Source organism: Sorex araneus, chromosome 6, assembly GCF_027595985.1.
Source record: "Sorex araneus isolate mSorAra2 chromosome 6, mSorAra2.pri, whole genome shotgun sequence".
In the NCBI taxonomy this organism is placed as follows: domain Eukaryota; kingdom Metazoa; phylum Chordata; class Mammalia; order Eulipotyphla; family Soricidae; genus Sorex; species Sorex araneus.
The window spans coordinates 110,221,957-110,247,094 of NC_073307.1; the positions used below are offsets into that span (position 1 = coordinate 110,221,957).

Consider the following 25,138-nt stretch of genomic DNA (forward strand, 5'->3'; position numbering starts at 1 on the left):
GAGATCACTCCTGGAGGTGCTCCAGGGATTATATGTAGTACCGGGGATCAAACTGGGGTCAGCCACATATAAGGCAAGCACCTTAACCTTCGTATTATTTCTTTGACCCCACTTTTCCTTATTCTCAGTGAAAAATTTTTGCTAACTTCTGTCATCCAAACATTTATGTCCATTTTATAACCACTAAAGATAGATCCAGACCCAAAGAATCAGTTAAAGTATTCAAATTTTATAAGAAGGCAATTAGGAATCATTACACATTTGGTATGGGTTTTATATCAAATTAAATCCATTAGTACAACCCTCAATGCCACTATATAGTAATACATCTACTTAGTTTCTACCAAATACAAAATCTGCCAATTTATATTTATATACTTACTTTGCCATGTATAGACCATTTTCAAACAGTTTAGCTCAATTCCTGGAATAAGAACCTCAGAAATAGAAAATCTATTAAAAGACACCTTAAATTTTTCAACAACTATTAGGCAAGAAGAGCAGATATTTTTATTCCCCTTTTGTAGATGAACATTTTTAATTGAAGGACAACCTATTAAACTGAAATTGAAATTATTATTTAAGTCTGGATAAAAGTCTATAATTGTTTTATTGTCTATTATTATCTTACATCTATTAGTGAGTATTTTTTTAATGTTTATTTAGACACTGCACAGCACCTAAATAAATACAAAGTTTCAGGCATACAATGTTCCAACACCACTAAAATATTTATGTCCCTATACCCCTGTCCCTAGGTCCCTCTCACACCTACCACATCCCTTGGCAAACTCAGTTCTGTAGGCTGACTCAGGACCTGTTCCATTGACCATTTATTATTCTCTTATTATGTTTCATTATATTTTCCATGAGAAGTACAACTTCACTCAGCATGATATCCCCTATTTCCATTCATGTGGCAACAAACTGCATTATTTTTTTTCTTATAGTTGAGTAGTATTCCACCATAATTACATACCACAACCTTATCCACTCATGTGAAAAATCATCAGGAATATAACATCATAGGGACTGGACAAATAGTACTAGCAGTTAGGGCTCCTGCCTTGCACACAGCCTACCTGGATTTGATCCTCAGCATCCCATATGTTCCCCTGAGACCGGCCAGGAGTAATTCCTGAGCACAAAGCCAGGAGCAAAGCCGAGCATGACCAAAAACACAAAAACCTCACTTTAAAAAAGTAATAATAGGCCCACGAACGGCTCCGCAAGCTCCTGAACAGCCATGACCCCAGAGGCACACAAACCAATCTTGGGACCCAGCGGCTTTTGGTAGAAATCCCTCCAGACTTAATTACTAAAATACCAGAAATCCAAAATTGCAGAGCCACTGTCACAGCCACGTGACATCATATGCTCTTCACTATCAGCAATAGAAAACAAATTATCTAATGATACCTTTTCGGCAGGTGTGATTATTGGGGGGAAATTCCAAATAATAATGGTGGGTCTTCTGTGAAAAAATCAAATGTAATCAAAGTAGAGAGAGAGTAAAGTGGAAATCATCTGCCACACAGGCAGGAGGAGGGGTTGGATTGGGGTATACTGGGATTCTTGGTGGTGGAACATGTGCACTGGTGAAGGGATGGGTGTTTGATCATTGTATGACCGAGACTTAAACCTGAAAGCTTTGTAACTGTTCTCATGGTGGTTCAATAAGAAAGAAAGAAAGAAAGAAAGAAAGAAAGAAAGAAAGAAAGAAAGAAAGAAAGAAAGAAAGAAAGAAAGAAAGAAAGAAAGAAAGAAAGAAAGAAAGAAAGAAAGAAAGAGAGAGAGAGAGAGAGAGAGAGAGAGAGAGAGAGAGGGAGGGAGGGAGGGAGGGAGGGAGGGAGGGAGGGAGGAGAAGGGAGGAAGGGAGGAAGGGAGAAAGGAGGAAGGAAAGGAGGAAGGAAGGAAGGAAGGAAGGAAGGAAGGAAGGAAGGAAGGAAGGAAGGGAGGGAGGGAGGGAGGGAGGAAGGAAGGAAGGAAGGAAGGAAGGAAGGAAGGAAGGAAGGAAGGAAGGAAGGAAGGAAGGAAGGAAGGAAGGAAGGAAGAGAGGGAGGGAGGGAGGGAGGGAGGGAGGGAGGGAGGGAGGGAGGGAGGGAGGGAGGAAGGAAGGAAGGAAGGAAGAAGGGAGGGAGGGAGGAAGGAAGGAAAGGAGGAAGGAAGGAGGAAGGAAGGAAGGAAGGAAGGAAGGAAGGAAGAAAGGAAGGAAGGAAGGAAGGAAGGAAGGAAGAAGGGAGGGAGGGAGGAAGGAAGGAAGGAAAGGAGGAAGGAAGGAGGAAGGAAGGAAGGAAGGAAGGAAGGAAGGAAGGAAGGAAGGAAGGAAGGAAGGAAGGAAGGAAGGAAGGAAGGAAGAGAAGTAATAATAATAAAATATCACTTACCATCAGGAAAATGTAAATCAAAACAATAGTGAGATATAACCTCAAACCAGCAAGAGTGGCACACATCAAAAAATTTTAAAAATTAAAAAACAATTTTAAAAATTAAAAAATGGGCCAATGACATGAGGGAATTCCCTATGAGGGGAACAGTACAGTGTGTCAGGGGCTTGACTTGCACACAGCTGACCCAGATTTGATCCCCAGCATCCCATATGGTCTCCCAAGTCTGCCAAGAATAATCCCTTAACACAGATCCAGGAGTAAGTCCTGAGCATGGCCAGGTACTCCCCCAAACCCAAACCAAAACCGAAACAAAAATAATAAATGCGGGCTGGAGCAATAGCACAGCGGGTAGGGTGTTTGCCTTGCACGCGGCTGACCCGGGTTCAATTCCCAGCATCCCATATGGTCCCCTGAGCACCGCCAGGGCAATTCCTGAGTGCAGAGCCAGGAATAACCCCTGAGCATCGCCAGGTGTGACCCGAAAAGCAATAATAATAATAATAATAATAATAATAATAAATGCTGGCAAGGATGTGGAGAAAATGGAATCTTCAACCACTGCTGCTGGGACTACTGTCTGGTTCAGTTTCTTTGGAAAACAGCATGAAATTTTTAACTCAAAAAATTAAGAATAGGGCTCCCATATGACTCAGCAATTCTATTAGTGGCATCTATCCTAAAAGTCCCTAAAATGATATTTTGAAAAGGTATTTGCACTCATATGTTCACTGTAGCACTATTCACAGTAATCATGATTTGGAAATAATCCAAATACCCAAGAAAAGGATAGGTTTTGTTTTAATTTTAATAAATGAAGTCAAAGAAAAATAGTGACTTGTAAGGTCTTGTGCTTGACAAGATTTAAAAAGCTTAAATCAGACCTTCTCATTTCATTGCTTATTTCACCCATATTCTTTGCCAGTAAGTGTCCATTATTATCAGGAAATCACTAAGCATACTCATATTCTCTCATCTAGAAGGTTCTTGTGTAAAACAAGACTAGTTCACAGAAACTATGCTGGATCCCTTGGCCACAAGAGTCTCTCCCTCACCCACCCTCCTCCTTCCCCTCCCTCCTATTCCCTTCCCCTCCCCTCTCCCCCCTTCCCCTCCCTCCTCTCCTTCTCTCCCCCTCCCCCCACCCTCTCTCCTGTCATCTGTTACCCATTGTCTCCACGGGTATAAATGACATAGAACCAAGTTACCCTGCTGTGGGGAAAGCATTTCAATCATCACTACCCAACCCTTTCTCCCCATTATCCATTACCCATTGTCCTTTCTTCCATTTGGCAGTTCAGCAAACATAACTGTTGCCTCATTGATCCCTCCCTCTAAGCTGCCCCATGGATGACTTGCCCTTGCTCCCTGCCACGTCACAGTTTTCACCTCTGAGCAAGCCTTCATCTAAGCTGCATCTCACAGAAAGCCTTCGTTCAAGCTCTATCTTGAGCAACCTTTATTCAAACAATGTCTACAATGCTGTAAATTCTCGTCTTCTCATCTCATATTTCTGCACCTATACTCGTGTTCTTCTCACCTATACTGAACCTTTAAAGCTTGAAAAGTTAAGGATAAGAAATAATGTTCCCCTTAAATCTTGTTAGGCATCTGGCACATTACCCATCTGATGTGGGGAAAAAGTGTTTTTCTATTTTTCTGAATTTGCATATAACCTCAAATACAGTATATTGCTGCATATAATAAATCTTTGTTGACTGATTTGTGGGTGCAAGTGAGCCCCACCAGCAGTGCTTACGGGCTATTCTGGCACAGTTCTCGGGGACTCTCTTGTTAGTGCTCAGGGGAATGTGGAGTGCCAGAGATAGAAACCAGGGCCGTGGCATGAGAAACATGCACTCCACACCCTTGAGCTATCTCCCTGGCCATGTTGACTGCTTTTTAAGGGAATTCATGCATCTTTAAAACACCATCAACTTTTTCTACTTTCATTTTTCTTTTTCAAAACTTTTTCTTCTTTTTTTTAATTTTTTTTTAAATTTTTTTCCTTGAAAGACATTTATTTATTACATTATTTTTTCTTTTTATTTATTTATTTTTTATTTTTATTTTTTAATTAGTGAGTCACAGTGAGGGTACAGTTACAGATTCAAACATTTCGTGCTTGTTTTTTCCTCATGCAGTGTTCGGGAGCCCATCCCTCCACCAGTGTCCATTCTCCACCACCAATGAACCCAGTATCCCTCCCACCCCCCAGGCCCATCCCCCCCACCCCACCCCACCTCTGTGGCAGGGCATTCCTACTTGTTTTCTCTCTCTCCTTTTGGGTGTTGTGGTCTGCAATAGGGGTACTGAGTGGCCATCATGTTCGGACACTAGTCCACTTTCAGCGCGCATTTCCCTTACCACGTGGGATCTCCAATCACATTTTACTTGGTGTTCCTTTCTCCATTTGGTATGACTTTCCCCCAGTGTGTGTGGCCAAGTTCCAAAACTTTTTCTTCTTTGAAAATACTGTTTTCATGTTTATGTCACAAATACCTAACAAGTTACAACTTCAAAAGATGTAGTCATAGTCTGTGGAACAAATTCTCCCTAAATCAGCAATGTATATGCAATTTGGATGCTTCTAGTTTTACAAATATAGAAATGAACAGTTCTACAAACTATTGTATTTCATATACTAATAAAAGTGCCTGTTCTACCTAGGTTATATATTGAGGTTTATATTTAGTTAGGATCTCTCTCCTCAGCAGTCAGGCCCACATAAAAAGAATCTACTGACCAAATGGGGTGCTGAGGATCAAACTCTGGTAAGCTGTGTGCGGGGTAAGCACCTGACTCACTATACTATCTCTTTAGCCTGAATTCCATCAATTCTTTTATCCGAGTAATATTCCATTGTGTACATGTACCATATTTTCTTTATCCAGTCATCTATTCTTTGATATTTGGGTTGTTTCCAGATTTTGACTATTGTGAATAGTATTGCATGAACATAAAAGTACAAATTTCTTTTCTAAATAGATAGTTTGGACCTATGGGGTAGATGCCATACTGAAATTGCTGGATGATCTGAAAGCTTAATTCCTAATTTTTTAAATGGAGTCCATATTATTTTCCCAAAAGGCTAGACCAGTCAACATTCCCACCAGCAGTGTATGAGGGTTCTTTTTCCCCACATCCACATCAACACTTGTTGGCTTTCATCTATTTTTTGTGGCGTGTGCCAGACTCACTGGTGATATATGATTCTCACTGTTGTTTTAATTTGCATTCACTAATAATAAGTGATGCACAGCATTTTTACATATACCTTTTGGTCATCTATATGCTTTCTTTGAGGAAGTTTCTTTTAATATCTACTCTTATTTTTTGATGGAGTTTATTTTTTTTCTTGTAAAGTTCTACCAGTCTTTTATATATCTTGGAGATTAATCCTTCATCAGGTGAGTGGTGGGTAAATATTCTCTTCCAATCTGTGAAGTGTCTTTTTGTTCTAGTCATTTTCTTTGAAGTGCAAAACTTCTTACTTTTTTCTGTAGTCCCATTTGCTTATCTTCACTTCCATTTTTTGATCAATGGCATTGAATCATTGAAGATACTTCTAGCTTTAATGCTATAAAGTGTTCTACCAATGTTTTCCTCAATATAATTTAAGGATTCTGTCTGATACTGAGGTCTTTAATCCATTTTTATTTGTCTTGGTACATGACAATGCTAGAAAGGGATCTGGATCCTGGGTAGGGGGTCTTTTTCATGTGACCAACCAGTTTTCCCAGTACCATTTGTTGGAGCTTTCCTTGCTCCACTTCATACTCTTAGTCCCTTTCAGTATATTTGAGATTATCTCTTTAATATATTTGAGAATTTGTCTCTAGACTCATATGAGGGACATCATCCAATTCCATTGGTCAGAAAGCTTTTCCTGATTCCAGTGCCTCACTGTTATGATTACTACAGCTGAAAGAGAAGTCTCCCATCTTCATTTTCCCTAGGATTGTTTTGGTTATATGTGGTGAGGGGAGGGGGGTATTACCTCATATAAAGTTCAACCGTTTCTGATCTATGCCTTTAAATAAGGTCATGGGTGTTTTATAGGAACTGCATTGAATCTACATAACGCTTTGAGCAAGACTGTCATTTTGACTATATTATTCCTTCCAATCCATGAACAGGGGATGTGCTTTCATCTCCTCGTGTCCTATGTATTTCTTTTAGTACTGATTTAGTGTTCTTTATATAAGTCTTTCACCTCTTTTGCTAAATAGATTCCCAAGTACTAGATTAATGTAAGAATATTTCCTATATTCTTAATATCAACGGCCTGCATTCTAGATTTCATGGAAAAGTGATGTAATCCACCATAATCACATACGCCTTTAATGAAACCTTGTTATAATTTAGTGACCCTTTAATGAAACATTGTTATAATTGTAAATATTCTATGCAACTTGGGTACTTCTTACCAACGAAATTTCCCCACATTATGACATCAAAACTAAATAAAGGAAGGCTTTAATAGCACCCACTTTGAACTTTGGTTCATTCCAGGAAAAAAAAATTACTGATGACTTAGGAAAAGAAACTCAGAACTCAGATGTAGCCTGACCAACTTCAGAAGAAAGTCTGTTTGGAAAAAAAATAACATCTGTCCCTGGAGAATTAGTCCATTCCAAAAAGAAGATGTGTAACATCCTCTATTTTATTAATTTATTGGCACAATAACTTGCATCAATTTAAAGCATTTCATCCTCAATGAGCAAACCATTTGAAAGCTAAATGCACTCAATCTTCTTCCTTGGGATCTGAAAGTATTTCTTGAACTCTTATTGGTTTGCACTTAATGTTTTATTTTAAAAGATTTAATAATTTCATAAAACTAGCAGTTCTTCAGGAAGATGGATTTCATTTTATCTCTATATCTATTAAACCAGGTCAAAACTGCAATGAATTGTGAGGCCATTTGAAACCACTAATACTGCACTCAACAATCCAATTAGTAAGTAGGTCTGAAAACACAATTTTCCAAAGTGACTATAGTGCTTCTACTTCCTATTCTCAAATATCTAAAGTGCTAATTGAATGTCCATACTATTTTATTGATAGATCTTTTTCAAATAATCTCACAATAAAATCACTAGTTTATAATTCTTACTTCATAAAAGCTCTGTGTTGCCTGTCTTAAGAAGATTTAACAGAGCTGGATTTTTTTAATCAACTTGATAAATGTTCAAAGTAGCAAACATTCATGTTTCAGAGGTCACTACAGCATATAGTTATATCATTTTATAACCAAAGAAGACAAAATTATGAAAGTATTATTCTAAATAAAGCATGATTAATTATACAAATGAAAGATGTACATGGAGAAGTACATGCACAGGTTGTATAAATATATTGAACTGTCTACCCAACACCAGGTACTTTGTTTTAATGCTCACAGAAGGGTGAACACATTAGTTGTGGTGCTTGTAGACTCTTTGAAGTACTCATCGGAGAGAGCATACTTGGTTATGCTGCTTGCACACTTTTGGGTTACAGTGCATCTGAGGTCATACACATTGTTGTTATGCTGGGGTTCGGAAGTAGCAGTGCTGCCAGGATCACACTCAGAATGTGGCAGAGTGACGGCGGTAGAATTCACAGCTTCCTGCCTACAGTGTGGGTGGTTCTACCATTGAGTTATCCCTGGGCTCCCTGTCAAGTGGCTTTTATCCACGAGATTACAGTCTTCTGGGCTATGGTAACCTAGCAATATAAAATCAATTTTATAGGTCACAAAAGCACATCTTATAATACCAGAAGTAGACAGGCAACCGCAAAATCCATGAATTTAAAAGGACACTAAAGGACCCCTGGTACACCATGGAAGTTTCTCTCATAAACTAACTAGCTGGTGCTGACAAGGATATTGTCCAAAGTTTCCCAATGCTAGGGATCCCATTCTTCACTTTCCCAAGAAACTCATGTCACTGGACACCAAAAACAATGCTTTTCCTCATACTGCAGCAAAATCTTCCTGTAAGTATTCCTACACATCATGTCCTTCTTACTGATGTCTGGCACTTCTTTAACTTGTCTCTTTCTTCTAAATAAGAAAATGAATATAATTTCCTTGGACATATTTCCTAGAGGCTAGTTATCCTCCTTAGTCCTCAATACCCTCAGCTATCCTCCACCTCTTTGGTTTGTGAGTTGAACCAAAGAACACTTTGCATTCCTGTTAGCAAAGTGTACGTGTACTATGGAAATGGCCAGATAAACAACAAATGTGAATCAATGTAATCCAAGGAGAATAATGAGTAAAATGAAGGGAAGTCAATAAAAAAATCTTTTGCGATCAAGCTATCCATCTGAAAGCTGTTAACCATACTCTAAACTAATCTAAAACCTAAATTATCTGAGATACATGTATTGCTAGTGTAATATAGGAAAACTTTGAAAATTTGAAATAAGCATTGATATATAAAGAGTAGTCATAGCCTTTTAAATAAATTACCTTTAATCTCATCTAAGGAATAAAATAAAATAAAAATACTAGATGTAATTAACACTGTTTAGTTTCCCTAGAGATTATAACAATCAGATATGTTATATTAGGAGTTCTAGGAATGAAACATTTGATACAATTAAGTAAATCCTATTGAAAAAATTAGTCTGTAAAACAGAGATAATATGGTACTAAGGAATGGCTTATTAATAATTCATTCAATTCTGAATATAATAAATACAACTATTAAAATTTCAATTCACAAGTGGCTGAAATCAAAAAGCTTAAATACTGCCACTCAATCTGCCTCAAGAATCCAGATCTAATCGGTGTAGTCACTGTCTGCTATATTTATTGAACCATAGAATATTTTAGGTTAGAGAGAATATAGATGAAAAAACAGCTAGTAAGAGGCAGGGCCAGAATTCAAAACTAAAATCTGTCACCTTGTCTGCTGTACTTGGCAACCCTTCAAATATTTGAAACCAGCTGTGCCTCCCCTCCACCCCTACTCCTAACAGATATTTTCAAGGCCAGTTCCTTCAGTGTACAGAGGATCTCAGAATAAAATCCTACATAACTGAGGTCTGGAAATTCAGATTCTGTCTTGTCTAAAGTGTCACCTTACAACATATAACAGAAGAACTGATCCTTGCAATTGATTTGATGCAGGTTGAGGGGTCGTTGGTATTGAAAGGGAGGAGTGCTGGGGTCCTTGTGGGAGGTATGTGATGCCCTGGTGGTGGTGTGGTGTTGGAATTATGTACCTGAGAAACCATAAATTGACAGTATTGTAAATTACAGGCTCTCAATGAATAAATAAAATATAAATATAGATATTTATATTAGATATCTAAATATCTATATTTATATATATATATTTATATAGTTCCTTAGTTCCTGTGTATCTCTCTGTATCTCTCTTTCTCCCCACTTTCCACCCCTTCCCCAGCCTGCCCCCAAACACTAAGCAAATCTTAGGGGTGTTTTTTGTTACTAACTAGACTTTGGGGGGAAAATATAGAACCTACCTTCCAGAGAAAAGTATAGAGTCACAGAGGGAGCTCTCCATAATGACTAGGGGCTTTTTTGGAGGGAGGCCACAACCCTCAAAGCTCAAGGTTTACCAGAAATTACTTCTGGTGGCTTGTGGGTCATATAGGGTGCTGGGATCGAACAAGGTCAGCTGCATGCAAGGCAAGCACCTTACTCTCTGTACTATATCATTCCTGTCCCCGCAAATTCCTAGAAAGGCAAGTAACCCAGACAATACTAAAGTATCAAGATCCTAATGAAGAAAATTGGGAAGGCAAAACCCCCAATTAGCAGATTCTTGGAGAAATGCTGTAAACAAAGAAATGAGTTTTATAAAGCTAGGTTTGAAATAATAAGATAAAGCCCAAAGAGACATTAACATTAATTCTTTTGGAGAGGGGAGGAAGGGCATGGATGGGGTTGGGGGAAGTAGGGTCCACACCTGGTTCTGTGCTAAGGGCCACTCTTGGTAGTGTTCAAGGTGCCAGAGACTGAACCAGATCAGCCACATGCAAGGTAAGTGCCTTACCTGCTGTACTATCAATCCAGCCCCAGATGTTCTTTCTTTCTTTTTTTTATTGAATCACCGTGAGATACAGTTACAAAGCTTTCATGTTTGAGTTTCAGTCATACAATGATTGAACACCCACCCCTCCACCAGTGCACATTTTCCACCACCAATGTCCCCAGTATCCACTCACCTCCCCAGCCCAACCCTCCCCCTGCCTCTTTGGCAGACAATTTCCCCCATAGTCTCTCTCCACTTTGTGGCATTATGGTTTGCAATATAGATACTGAGAGGCTATCACTTTTGATCCTTTTTCTACTTTCAGCACACAGATGATATTTCTTAACTACAATTATGCTTAACTACAATTATGCTTCTGTCTTCTCCATCAAAATTGATATCAAATCTCAGTCCAGCAAAACAGGCACTTTGTAAGCTACACACTGCTAGCCTTCTAGTCACTGTCCAGATTATTCCATGCCCTCTCCCATAATAACTTCCCTAAAGACTTCCACTCTTTCCTACCTCTAGCCCTTTGGGCCAGCTGGTCATTCAGCCCCAAATTCCTTTTCCCCTTTAAATGGCATTCCTTTACCTCTCCAAGAAACCAAAAGAGTCAGTCCACTTAGAGGCTGTGATTTAAGATAGGGAAGCAGCTCTGAATTTTACATCCCCTACAAGCTATTTATAAATTATAAGCCGACATAGATATTTGAAGCCAAAGTCATTGCTGGTGATACAGATGTTTCCTTGATGGCAGCTAACAGGTGAGAAGGAGTTATACAATTTTTTCTTTCCCAAGATATGACAACATAAGATTTATTCAAAGTAAAGTATACAACAAAGGGTGCTGAACAGTGATATTCATATGCAAAATAAAAATTTGGACATCTACCTCACACCATATACAAAAATTAACTCAAACTTGGGGGCTGGAGCCATAGTACAGCTGGTAGGGTGTTTGCCTTGCATGCGGCCGATCCAGGTTCAATTCCCAGCTTCCCATATGGTCCCTCGAGCACTGGTAGGAGTAATTCCTGAGTGCACGAACCAGGAGTAACCCCTGTGCATCGCCGGGTGTGACCCAAAAATCCAAAAAAAAATTAACTCAAACTAGATTAAAAACATAAATGTGAAAAGAAGAACTACAAAACTCTTTGGAGAAGACATCTAGGTAAATCCTGTTACCTTTATTAGGCCACAAAACATCTTTTTAGATATGACACCTAAAGTCAAGCAATCAAAAAAAAATTAGATACTCTGTTACTTCATAAAATCAAAAGCTTTTGTTTCCCAGAGGGCATTTTGAAGAAAGGGAAAAGACAGCCTAGGAATGGGAGAAAATAATTATAAATCATAGGTCAAGTAAGGGAGTAGTATCCAAAATAAATAAAAATAACTCTTACAATTAAACAATTAAAAAGTCCTAATAAAAAAAAACTTTCTTTCAAGACATGTCCATTTAAAAAAAAGAATTTAAATGGACATGTCTCAAGAAAGACACACAAACATGCAACAAATACATGAAAAGATCTTCACATTATCAGTCATTAGAGAAATGCAAATCGAAACTTTAATGAATTATAACTTCACACATAACTAGGATGCATATAATTAAAATCAATGACAATAATAAAGATAGATGGGAATGTGGAGAAATGGGAATCCATTAACATTTCTGTGGACTATATAAAAGCGCAATATCTTTGGAAAACAGTTGGATAATTATTCAAAAGTTCAACATTGAGTTACTATATGAGCAGCAACTGCATTCCTAGGTACAAACTCAAGAAAAATGAAAACTTATATTCACATAAAAATGTGGATACAAATATTCCTAACAGTATTATTCATAAAAAAATAAATACAACAACTCAAATAGCTATCTACTGATGACCAGAGAAGCAAAATGTGGTAAATCCGTAAAATGGAATCTTATTTGGTCATTAAGAAAAAAACACTGATACAAACTACAACAGAAATAATACTTGAGAACATCATGTCAAATTAAAGAAATAAAAACTGCAAAAGGATGAAATGCACAAAATGGGCAAATTCACAAGGAGGACAAGTGTTTGCCAGGGGTGGGATGCACTGAAAGTGGCAGCGAATAGGTGCAAGATTTTTGTGACACAGAGATGAGGCATTCTGAAATTAGTGGCAGGGGTTGCAAAACTTTTGATATATTAAAAACTGTACACTTTAAAAGGGTGACTTTTAACATCTAACAACATGTTAGCAATCTCCTATAGAATGGCTTAATGGCTCCAGGTGTAATACAACAATCGTCACACACTTTCCTCTAAGGAAACTTTTTTGGATCATTTTTAGTGGATTATTCATAACAAGCAATACAAAATAAATTATTTAGGTCCTACTTTGGGGTCAAGGTTTGGAGGTTGGGGTGGAAACATTCGAAATATGGTGGTGGGAAGGTGTAATGGTGATGGCATTGGTGTTCAAATGTTAAATATAATAAATTATTATGAACAACTTAATAAAAATAAAATCTAAAAAAGACAGACCTGAAAATTAAAAAATTAAGAAATTTTTAAAAAGGTGACTTATGACATCTAAAGACACTAAAATATTAATCATATCTCAATTTAAAAAGTGAGGTACAAGTTTAAAGAGGAGCCATGTACCTACATTATAATATATGTATGTACAATCAGAGAGATCTGGGAAAGAAGCAATAAAACTCAGTTGAAAATCACTGCTGGACCAATGCTGGCGTGATTGTGGGGAGAAAGGGACTCTCTTTCATTGTTGGTGGGAATGCCGACTGGTCTAGCCTTTTTGAAAAACAATATAGGCATTCCCTTAAAAAACAGAAATTGGAGCTGGAGCGATACTACAATGTGTAGGGCACTTGCCTTGCACACGGCCGACCCAGGTTTGATTCCCCGCATCCCATATGGTCCCCCGAGCACCACCAGGAGTAATTCCTAAGTTCCTGATCCAGGAGTAACCCCTGTGCATCGTCAATATGACCCAAAAAGGAAAAAAATAGAAATTGAGCTTCCAGACTCTGCCATGCGGGCGGGATACTCTCGGTAGCTTGCGAGGCTCTCCGAGAGGAATGGAGGAATTGAACCCAGGCCGGCCGAGTGCAAGGCAAACAGCCAACCCACTGTGCTATTGCTCCAACTGGTGGGGAGGGGGATATTGGGGACATTGATGGTGGAAAATGTACACAGGTGGAGGGACAAGTGTCGATCATTGTATGACTAAAACTCAAACATAAAAGCTTTGTAACTGTATCTCACTATGATTCAGAAAAAAAAAAAGAAGAAGAAGAAAATCACTGCTGGACATGGGTTTACCTTCATGATAACAAATATGAAAAGTTCTAAATTTTATTGTCACAAAGTGAGAAGAAAACTTAACTTGATTTCCATGAAAAACTTCCAAGGATAAATTTTTGCTTTTTTCCCAGAATCTCATGTAGTTACAAGCCGAGCTCCTACAGCAGACACAGGAGCCTTTGCTAGATTTGCTAACAAACAGCCTTGAAAGAATTTAAGTATAAGAACCTGAGTCTTAGATGTGCTTGCTGCCTTTGGTAAATGGTAAATGGATTCTCTCCCAGCCGGCGCTGTCACTGCAGATGATCATTCCACCTTGATAACTACAAAATAACAGAGAGAACTTTCAATTACCAGCATCTCAACCTCAGATACTGAGTGAACATTTTCTGTAAGGCTTCTCTTATTCCCTGATGAATATGTGTGAGTCCAAATCGCCAGCTTTCCAAAAATGTACAGCTCATGCTAAGAATACTGGATCAAAAGCAAACGTATTTCTTTTTTAATTTTTTATTAGAGAATCACTGTCATGTACAGTTACAAACTTATGAACTTTTGTGTTTGCATTTTACTCATACAGTTATCTTTTACCCATCCTTCCACCAGTGCCCACTCACCTCCACCAATGATCTCAGTATCCTTCTCACCATTCCCACCCCATCCCCCACCACCCCACCCTGCCTCTGTGGCAGGGCATTCCCCTTTGTTCTCTCTCCTTTTGAGTGTTGTAGGCAAACGTATTTTTACACAATGTAAAAGTACAAGTACAATGCAATATTACAATACAATATTCTAGAACTATATCTGAAACTTGGTAAATTTAATATTTATAAAATTTATTTATACAAAGCAAATAATATTAAAAATTATCAAATATTTCTAAATCAGCTTATTTTCATAATTTCAGTTGTTTTTTTAATTTTATTCCTAATATAATGCCACATCCTCAATAATATTCAAACTCACCAGACAATGGTTATTAATAAAGGTAATTACTCTGTTATAAGTAGAAAGGATATTCTGATTAATTATAAAAGTTACCACCCATCACCTTACAAACCTGTTGAAATAAAACAATAAAACAGCCTATGATTTATTTTAGTTACTAAACCAAAACAAAATATATTAATATAGCTTAACAATAAATAAGTGTTCATTCCACGTTCTGGAACCATGAGGCCGACCTAAGTAAAATAATTCTCCTCACTGATCCATACTAGAGTTCAACAGAAAGGGAGATGCTTTTGCAAGCACATCTAAAAGCAACTAATTTAACAAAGCCAAAAAGGTGAGCAATTAACTTTACATTTTCCTTTCTTGTTTTTTCTATTTTGTGTTTTGCTTTTGTTTTGAGGCCACACCTGGAGGAGCTTAGAGCTTACTCCTGGCTCTAAGTAAGCTCAGGCAACACTCCTGGTGGGGCAAGTGGACCATATGTAGTGCAGGGGATAGAAGCTGGTTAGCCTTGTTCAAGGCAAATGTCTTACCTGCTGTACAATCTCTCTAGCCCCTTCTTTTCCTTTTATAAAGTCTCTTTTTAAAACAAGGAAATTATTTCTCCATATACAGCAACTATAGGTGCTTCAAATACTATATAGGATCATCAGAAAAATAAAAGAAGTAGAAAACCTCTTTAGAGATCATATCTTCTCATTCTTCAGGATAATGTCTCTAAGGATAAGACTCTATAAGTCCTCAATGTGTGGTGGTCCCTTTGGGTAACATAAACTATTACACTACCTTCAAGGAGACATAAAGATGACACAAACAGCACTTTTACAGCATCAAATCTTAGGGTTTTTTAATGGAACTCATTCTACTCAACTCTCTTTTACTTCGTTTCATTAATTCTTGACTTGTGCATCACAAAATACCAGTTTTTTCAAAGAAAACCCAGCTATATATTCGGTCTTTATCCAGAAAGAACTTTCTACACATCAAAGCAATGCTCAAAGAGGAGGTAGAACTAGTAAGTAAACAACATAAAATTGTTTTAATTTTTGTAAATCAAAATCTATCATAAACTAAGTGAAAAGGCAACTGTGGGGGAAACCCCACCAAACAAGGATTAATCCCTTTTCTCTATCAAGAGTGCATGCAAATAAGTGTCTGGCCTAGATGGGGTACCCTGAGCATTTTTGTTCTTCTCCAAATGAAAAATCACAAGATTGAGGGGGGGAGTACAATTTCTCTCCCAGCTTTCCAATCTACCATGCATCTCTTAGTTCTTTGTTCCCAACCTGAATGCCTTTCTTCCACGTCCTGCTAGGGTGAATAGTCATCCTGGTCTTCATTTCAGATTTTTCCCCAAATACAATTTTCATTTCATATTTTACCCAAATACAATTTTCTTCAAAACTGCTCTCCCATCGCTCCTCTGCCTACAGGCAAGTAACAACTCACCTCAGCCTCTAGTGTTACTTTATCCAGCTAAATCCTACCAAAGCCCAGCATACTGGCTTTGCATGAGCTGGGCAAGGCTGAAATACAAGTAACCAACTGATAAGAATAAAATAATCACAGATGAGTGCAATCTTTCTATGTCTGTCTCTCTCTTTCTGACTCATTTCACTTAGCATGATACTTTCCATGTTGAACCATTTATGTGTAAAGTTCATGACCATCTTTTCTAACAGCTGCATAGTATTCCATTGTATAGATGTACCAAAGTTTCTTTAACCAGTAATCTAATACCCAAGAATAGTATAAATAAGTACCAGGAGGTTGGCTCGATGGCTTGGAAGCTGGCCTCACATGCTAGGGGAAAAGGCAACTCACAAAGAGAAGGGAACACCAAGTAAAATGTAGTCGGAGATCTCGCAAGGGAAGGGAGATGGGTGCTGAACACGATAGCCACTCAATACCCCTATTGCAAACCACAACACCCAAAAGGAGAAAGAGAACAAAAGGGAATACTCTGCCACAGAGGCAGGGTGGGGAGATGTGATTGGGGGGTGGGAGAGATACTGGGTTCATTGGTGGTGGAAAATGGACACTGGTGGAGGGATGGGTTCTCGAACATTGTATGAGGGAAACACAAGCATGAAAATGTGTAAATCTGTAATTATACCCTCACAATGATTCACTAATCAAAAAATAAATTAATTTTTTAAAAAAAATATAAAAAACAGGAATCCAAAATAAAGTCCCTCAAAATGTATGGGTTCAAATCAGAGAAAAGGACTATCTAATAGCTAATAACATGATTTTTAACCCTTAAACACTAATGAAAGATGAAAGTAAATTAAAAGGGTATTATTTTTCTGTGAGTTAGCACGGATTTGTTTAAAATAATAATGCTGACATAATTTTCAGAACTGATGGCAATATGCTATAAAATTGCAATGCATTTCAAAAGCGTTCACAATGATCCTGCCTTTTGACTATAATCTCATTTTTAGAAAATGATCTTTAGCAATAAAAAAATCTAGACAGCCATCACTATAGTTTTTGTACTTGAAATATAAATATCCAACAATGAGTAAATTGCAAATACGTTATAGTTTCTCCACAGTAATGGATTACTATGGATCTAATAAAAATGATAAAAGAGGTGATTCTCACAACAAGGACTAAAAACTGTTTAAGGAGAGAACATGTATTAATTCATTTACTCATTTGCAGCAAAAGGAATGGAATTCGTGTGCCACTATTATCTCTGTTCTACTTGCACTGGGACAGAGAAATTTATCTGAAGTTCTAAAATCCAAGTGTTCTCATAAATTTACAACAAACCATTTGATGACAAAACTAAATTGATATGAATCTATCTTGCCACAGAAAAATGACTGTATGGGGGGGTGGCAGGAAAGATACTGGGAACATTGGTCGTGGAGAATGGGCACTGGTGGAGGGATGGGTACTCGATCACTGTGTGACTGAAACATAATCATGAAAGTTTGTAAGTCTGTAACTATATCTCATGGTAATTCAATAAAAAAAATCTGATAAGGTATTTGCCCTTGACCCCATTCAAAGTAATTAGTAACTGTGTCATGTTATCTTTTTATAATCTAAAATATTTTGGTTTTTAAAATATAACTAACCCTACAAGTTTCAGAAAAGAAATTGTAGTAAAGCCAAAATTCAAATGTGAACAACTGTCTGGCTCTGTTGTCCACATTCTTAACCGCTACGTGATTATTTGCAGATACTATTTAATGAAAGGAGTTGTAACTCAAACATCCAAGTATTTATTAACTGAGCAACATGTAGTAGATGCTCCAAAAAATAAAAATTACAAGTGTGAGATAACTTATGTCAGTAGCACCTCTACCTTAAGGGGGTTTGTACTAGACACAGTGGTCAGAGGCAGTTTCCTGAGGAAACACTTGATCTGCTGTGTTGATGAGTTCACAAGAGCCGCGCTCTTCAACCTTTTTACACCTGTGGACCAGACCCGCAGTGATGTTCAAAGCCCGAGACAGTGGTTTTGAAGCTTCCTACTCCTGCAGACCAGCACCGATCCATCAACTCATTGAATTAGAATAAAGAGAAGTAAGTATGACAGACCTAGCAGGAATGAAAACATGTCCAAAGATTGTGGTAGGAAGCAAATGGCAACAAAAGACTGAAATGGAACCAATGTAACTGGAAAACAGGGATACAGGGGAGCCTAGTGCAAAGATAAAGATGGAGAAAAGGCAGGGCCTTGGAGACCTCTAGGGTACTTAATCACTTACCCTGTTTGCCTAATGAATGGGGTCAGGGTAAGGCTTACATTCTGGGGTACTTCAAAGCACTAGATTACTCTTCCAAGTATCTTGGTCTGCATAGCAAATTCTATCATCATTCCATTTATAGACTACAAATCCTTACCCAGATCCTGTTCCTTAGACTTGTATCTTTATGAATCTTTATCCAATGAGCAATAGATAACATTCTGAATCTTTTTTTCACTAGTTTTGATATGGAGGGTTGGGGAGGGCCGGACCTGAAGGTGCTCAGGGGACTATATGCAGTGCCCAGGATCAAACCTGGGCCGATCAGGAGCCAGACAAGCAACCTACCCTCTGTACTACCTTCTCTAGCCCTAGAAAGCATGACGAAATTCAATCATCAAAATAGTGCTTCCATTTTAGTGCAAAGAAAGGATGGGTATGTTAAAAGGTTAAGGGGAATGAATACCTGCAGATCAGGAAGACGACTACAACAGAGTTTAAGCAAGAAATGGTAACTTGGTTAGGGTTGTGGAGTAAGGGACAAATAAGTGGATGAATTTGAGATTAGTTCTAAGACAAAAGCCAGAGACTTTGATGGTGACATGTGTGAAAGGAGTGGCAGTGGCTGGCATCAAGGAGGAGTCTGGGATTTCCGGCTTGCAAACCAATGGATGGCAGTGCAACTCCTTGAGATAGGAACACGAGAAAATTATTACATGGGCTCCTTTCGTTGCTGCAGTTGTTGTTGTTTTAGCAGTAACTAACACTGGTTTACAGAACCATAAGGGATATGAGTTCTCTGAAAATCGAGTGTAATTTAAAACCATGGGCCCGGGAGGTGTACAAAACAAGAAAAGTTTAGGTTCAAATGTTGTTGGCATTTCCTTCCATTGAGAATCCTCTTTCGATGCATTGTCTACACACATTTTCTTTTTTTCGCGTGATGAAAGGGGGGTGGTGACGGGGGTTGGAGGGAGGAGAGTTGGGGTCACACCTGGCATGCTCATGAGTTACTCCTGGCTCTGCACTCAGGAATTACTCTCGGCGGTGCCATATGGGAGACCATATGCGGTGCCAGGATGGAACCCGGGTTGGCCGCATGCAAGGCAAACGCGCCACCCATCCGGCCCCCACACCATTTTCAGGTTGGACACTGGCACTGTTTGGAGGCCAGAAAAGAACAAAAGACAGACCTTGGTAGCTGGGAGTGTGAGTCTGTGCGACTGCAGGAAATAAATCACGCACAGCATGCAACTAGCCCGTGTACAGAACTCCTAAGCGCTTCACGGGACCTGCCTGCGAAATACTTTCACGGGTAAGTTCCTTCCTAACCGCATCCTCAAAAAAACCAGCATTTCTTTGCATTTCCAGCTGAAGGTCCCGGGGCAGCGGGGCCAGGAAAGTGTTGTTCTAACTCTCCCGGGCCAGACCCCAAATGCCTGTGCGCGGGGCACCAGCTGGGGCGGGAACAAAGGGCCACCCTGTGCCAGACACCAAGGGGGTTCAGAAGGAAACGTGGGATGGGGAGGGAGCAGACGCAGAAACGCCAACGCAGGTCGTTGAAGGACGTGTGAACGTTTCCCAAACCCCACTTACCCTACTGAATAAATTCGCCGTCAATGTTCAGAAAGATCCTCGTCCCAAACGGGGGTGGAGGTGAGCCAGTTTAGGTGAAGCCCAGCAGCCCGCGACCACCCCGGGCAGCAGACCAGGGAGAAGAGGGGGTCCCAACGTCTCGACCCCAGGAGGCTCTAGGAAGAGACGGGCCCGGCCCCGTCCCTCGGCGGCGGCTGGGGGCCGCCAGCTCACGCGGCGGCGGAAGGCCCGGAGGCCGGTTTGGCCGCACGTTGCCATAGCAACGACGGGGCCCGCCACCGCCGCCGCCGCTGCCTCCCGGCCGCCCGCCCCCTCCCAGCCCCGCGGGACCCGGGTGCCCCCCCCCCCAAAACCCACCCTCCTGGCGCGCAGCCCAGGCGTTGGCCGTCGCCGTCGGAGAGCTCTGGATTCCGCCCCTGGGGAAACTTTTGGGGGCAGGTGAAGCCACAGCGGCGAGGTGTGGTGGACGGTGGCCGCCCCGGGACAAAGCGCGACGACACCTGCGACGGCCTTGCTCCCCCGGATCCGGGCGGGTGGCGGCGGGGAGGAGGCCCCGCGCGAAGACTGTCCTTGCAGGAGCTAAAGGGACGTGCTACGGGACAGTTAGAGCGTGCTGACCCGCCTGGCACGGCGCCTGGTGGCCCCGCGCGTTCAGACGGAGAGCCGTGCGCTGGCACCGCGGAGCGGGCAGGGAGGGTCGAGCAGGACTCAGGCCGCGTGCTGCCCGGAGGCCCCCCCAAGGGTGTTATCCTCCCGGATGGGCAAGCCTTCTAACAGAGCATTCCCAGAAATAGATTTGGGGGCCGGAGCGGGTAGGACAGCGGGGGCTACTAGCGCTTGCCTTGCACGCGGCCGGCCCTGGCACCCCTATCTGATTCTTTATGCCCTGCCCGCAGTGATCCCTGAGTGCAGAGCTAGGAATAAGTCCTGAGCCCTGCCTGGGTTGGCCACAACCAAGGAAATAAATCTATTTCGGCCACTTCTGTGGAACCCTCTGAATAGAAGCGTCTCGTCCTCAGGAAGAGCACAGGGCCTCCATGAGGTGCTCTGGGCACTGAGGAGGGAACTAGGGTCTCTAACCGCCCATCCCTTTCATCTCTATTTCCACTTCCCACCCCCTACCCCCACCCCAACCCCAACCCCAGGTATTTCTTTGATCTGAACTTGACATGGCTTGGGTGGACTGCGTCACGCTCTCCAGCATCTAGGGGGAAGAAATTCAACACTCCTAGTACTGTGTAATTACTTCAAGCGGATGTCCTTGGAAGTATAGAATATATTTGATTGAATTGACAACGTGACACAGAGGCCCATTCAGTTTATTACTTCAAGATGGACATACGTTTGGCAACTGGTCAGTCTGTCTCAATATGGCCACAGCAGGCAACTGTGTCTTCAGTTTCGCAAATTTTCCAAGCACAACTAACCCCACCATATTCTGTACTGTAGAACTTTGGAGTCTCAGCCAGACTTTGCTCTAACGAAGTATAAAACATTTTTTTTTTACAAAGGTTTGGAATAACCTACAAAAATTTTCTCTCTGCCCCACCCCCCGGCCTGAATCCAAGCATGAGTATTTATGTCACAATATCAAAACATGAAATAAAAGGAGATAAACTCTGCCATCTGCTTCATTGAACTGTGAAGTATATAGTTCCGCCTTTAATGAGGAGCTACAAAGCCTAACATTCCAGATCCTTACCAAGAAATAACTGAACTGCCTTCTTCTTAATGCTTATGAGAAATCTGGCTGAGAAACTGCAGTTACGAATTGTTTTTAAGGGCTCACAGATGAGCCTTTTTCTCTGGAATCTCTGGGTCAGTGAGTTCTGAACCTGACTGTATAGAGACATCTGGGGAGCTCTCTGTTTTCTGTTTAAATATAGATTCACAGATTGTACTCCCAGAAATTCTGATTAAACAGATTAAAATTTTAAAAGATTTTCGAGTGAGTTTAAGACAAAGCTATGTTGGGAACCACTGGACTGTGTTTGTGTTTGTTTTTACTAAGGGGAACCCCCCAGGAGTGCTGGGGAAGGGGACCTAGCAGCACAGCGTTAGGCATGGGGAGCCCCAGTGCTATACCCTATGGAGCTCAGGGGATGCCATGGAACGCAGGGCCTACTTCATGCTAGGTATGTGTGAGCTCTTCCTCCGGCCCCTCGCCTGTTAAATATTTTCCCAGTCTGTTTGGATGAAAGAGACAGTACAGGGGTTAAAACACTTGCCTGCAATCAACTGACTACAGTTTGATCCCCAAGCACCTCTAAAAGTATCCCCCCAAACACCACTGGGCTTAGCCCCAAACCCTTAATGAAACCAAACAGAAATGGTTGTGTCTTACTTCACCCTTACAAGTGTGCTAATACCAAGTTATGCATTACCCTCAGATTATCTACTTATATTTAACATGCTATTTTTAAAAAATGAAGGCTCTTGGGGCTGGAGAGATAGTACAGCCGCTAGGGCAATTGCCTTGCACACGGCTGACCCGGGTTCGATCCCGGGCATCCCATATAGTTCCCCAAGCACCACCAGGAGTAATTCCTGAGTGCAGAACCAGGAGTAACCCCTGAGCATCGCTGGCAGTGTCCCAAAAAGAAAAAAAAATGAAAGCTCTTGGTAAATCTGCATTTTTCTAGCAGTATTGCTCATTTATTCCATTGAAGTAACTGTACTATAACTTTACATGCATTTCATTGTTTCCTGTAGTACACCACTAAAAATCAACATGTATATGAACTCATTGTTTACCAGTCTATTTTATTTCTATTCTTCACCACACTGTTGTCCCAATTTATTAGTCCCTTCCCTCCTCACCTCTAATACACACTTTTATTTTATTTTATTTTATTTTTTGGGGGGGGCCACAGCCAGAAATGCTCGGGCATTACTCCTGGAACTGCACTCAGGAATCACTCCTGGCAGTTCTTGGGGGACCATATGTGATGCCAGGGGTCAAACCTGGATCATCCATGTGCAAGGCAAAATACCTTGCCTCCTATACTATCACTGCAACCCTTAACCACTGTTTTATTGTCCAAAAGTTGATTTTGGTTCTGTTTAGTTCATTTGTTTTCCTCTAATACCATTGGAATTTATATATATTCCATCTAATAGCGACATCTAATAGCCTAGTTCTCCCTCTTGGAGAATCCAACAAGCTACCAAGAATCTATTGCCCACTTCAGAGAACCTGGCAAGCTCTCTGTGGCATATTCATATTCAAAATACAGTAACAGATATATACATACCTCTTGGAGAGCCCGGCAAGCTACCGAGAGTATCCTGCCCGCACAGCAGAGCCTGGCAAGCTACCCATGGCATATTCAATATGCCAAAAACAGTAATGATAGGTCTCATTCCTCTGATGCTGAAAGAGCCTCTAATCATTGGGGAAAACAAGTAAGGAGAGGCTGCTAAAATCTCAGGGCTGAGTGTAATAGAGGCGTTACTGGTGCCTGCTCGAGTAAATCAATGAACAATGGGATGACAGTGATACAGTGATATATATATGTGTATATATATGTGTGCATATATATACACATATATATTTCACATATAAATAAAGCCATACACTTTATCTCTCTCGGTTTATTTCACTAGTCATATACACACTGTTTTCCATAAATGAGTAAACCAACTAGCATTCCTACCAACTTTGGGAGATCATACCCCTGACAATAACATCAAGGTTGGGATAGTCCCTGCACAAAGTAGTTGAGATCTTTTAGAATACAATTCAGACAAGCAAAAATGTGCTCAGGAAAGAATAGATTACAGAGCAAGAAAAACTGCATGAGAAAGAATAAAAATTTATGTTCTGGGCTGGAGCAATAATACACTGGGTGGGGCATTTGCCTTGCATGCGACTGACCCGAGTTCGATCCCTAGAATCCCAGATGGTCGCCCAGCACTGCCAGGTGTTATTCCTGAATATAGAGCCAGGAGAAACGTCTGAGCATTGCTGGGTGTGACCCAAAAAGCAATATATATATATATATATATATATATATATATATATATATATATACGGTCTTTCAGATGTATAGGGCGACATAGGCAAAAACAGAATAGAAAACTGTCACTGATTTATTCTACTTAAAGGGTGTCTGCTGTCTGGTTATGTGAAGTACCCATGCCTCTGCTCTTCACATACCTATTGAAATAAATTGCTCTTGATGTTTTTTCAACTTAAGCAATGGCACACAAATTGGGAGCCAGGGGAAGGGAACAATAAATAGTGTATTGATACTGGCCAATACTGTGTTGGCCAGCCCTTGAGCTCATTATGATTGCACAGGTAACTCTAAAGCTTGGGTAGTCCCTGTCTGTTTGTTTGTCTCCTTATGTATTTGTTTGTCTCATTCTCCACAACTGACCTCTCTGGACAGAGGTCAAAAGTGCTAATCAGATTGGCTTTACACTACCTACAGTATATTAGGGCTCCTTTCTCTTCACATCTACAACAGTTCTTTTTTTTTTTTTTTTTTTATAGTTTATTTTTAATTAGTGAGTCAACGTGAGGGTACAGTTACAGATTTATACATTTTTGTGCTCATGTTTCTCCCTTACAGAGTTTGATAACCCATCCCTTCACCAGTGCCCATTCTCCACCACCAGTAAACCCAACATCCCACCCCCCCTTCCCAGTCCCGTCTCCCCCCACCCCACCCTGCCACTATGGCAGGGAATTCCCTTTTGTTCTCTCTCTCTGGTTAGGTGTTGTGGTTTGCAATAAAGGTGTTGAGTGGCCATTGTGTTCAGTCTCTAGTCTATATTTGGCCCGCATCATCTTTCCCCCACATGACCAACAACCACATTTTACTTGCTGTTCCCTTCTCTGAGTTGCCCAGAGTGAGAGAACAGCCTCCAAGCCATGGTGACAACCTCCTGGTACTTATTTCTACTATTCTTGGGTCTACAACAGTTCTTATTATCAGTCTTTGGTATAGTAGCCATTGTAATTATTATGAGGTGATACTTTATCATTGTTTTGATTTTCATTTTCCTAATTATAAGAGATGATAAACATCTTTTAATTTGCTATGGGCCATCTGTATGTCTTCTTTGGAGAATTGACTATTCAGGACCTCTGCCCACTTTTTAATTGGGTTATTTGGTTTTTTATTATTGAGTTTTATGAGTTCTTTGATTATTTTGGATATAAATCCCTCACTGGACACATG

General features: G+C 40.3%; 1 protein-coding gene across 1 annotated transcript in view; it reads right to left on the bottom strand.

Moving 5' to 3' along the window:
• The window catches only part of STK33 (serine/threonine kinase 33), a 232,261-nt gene extending 218,274 nt beyond the window's left edge, over window positions 1-13,987 (bottom strand). The window contains exon 1 of the mRNA XM_055142785.1: window positions 13,921-13,987. The gene's annotated coding sequence lies outside the window, so the exon portion shown is untranslated. The remainder of the gene's footprint in view (window positions 1-13,920) is intronic.
• Between the last annotated feature and the right edge of the window lie 11,151 nt (window positions 13,988-25,138).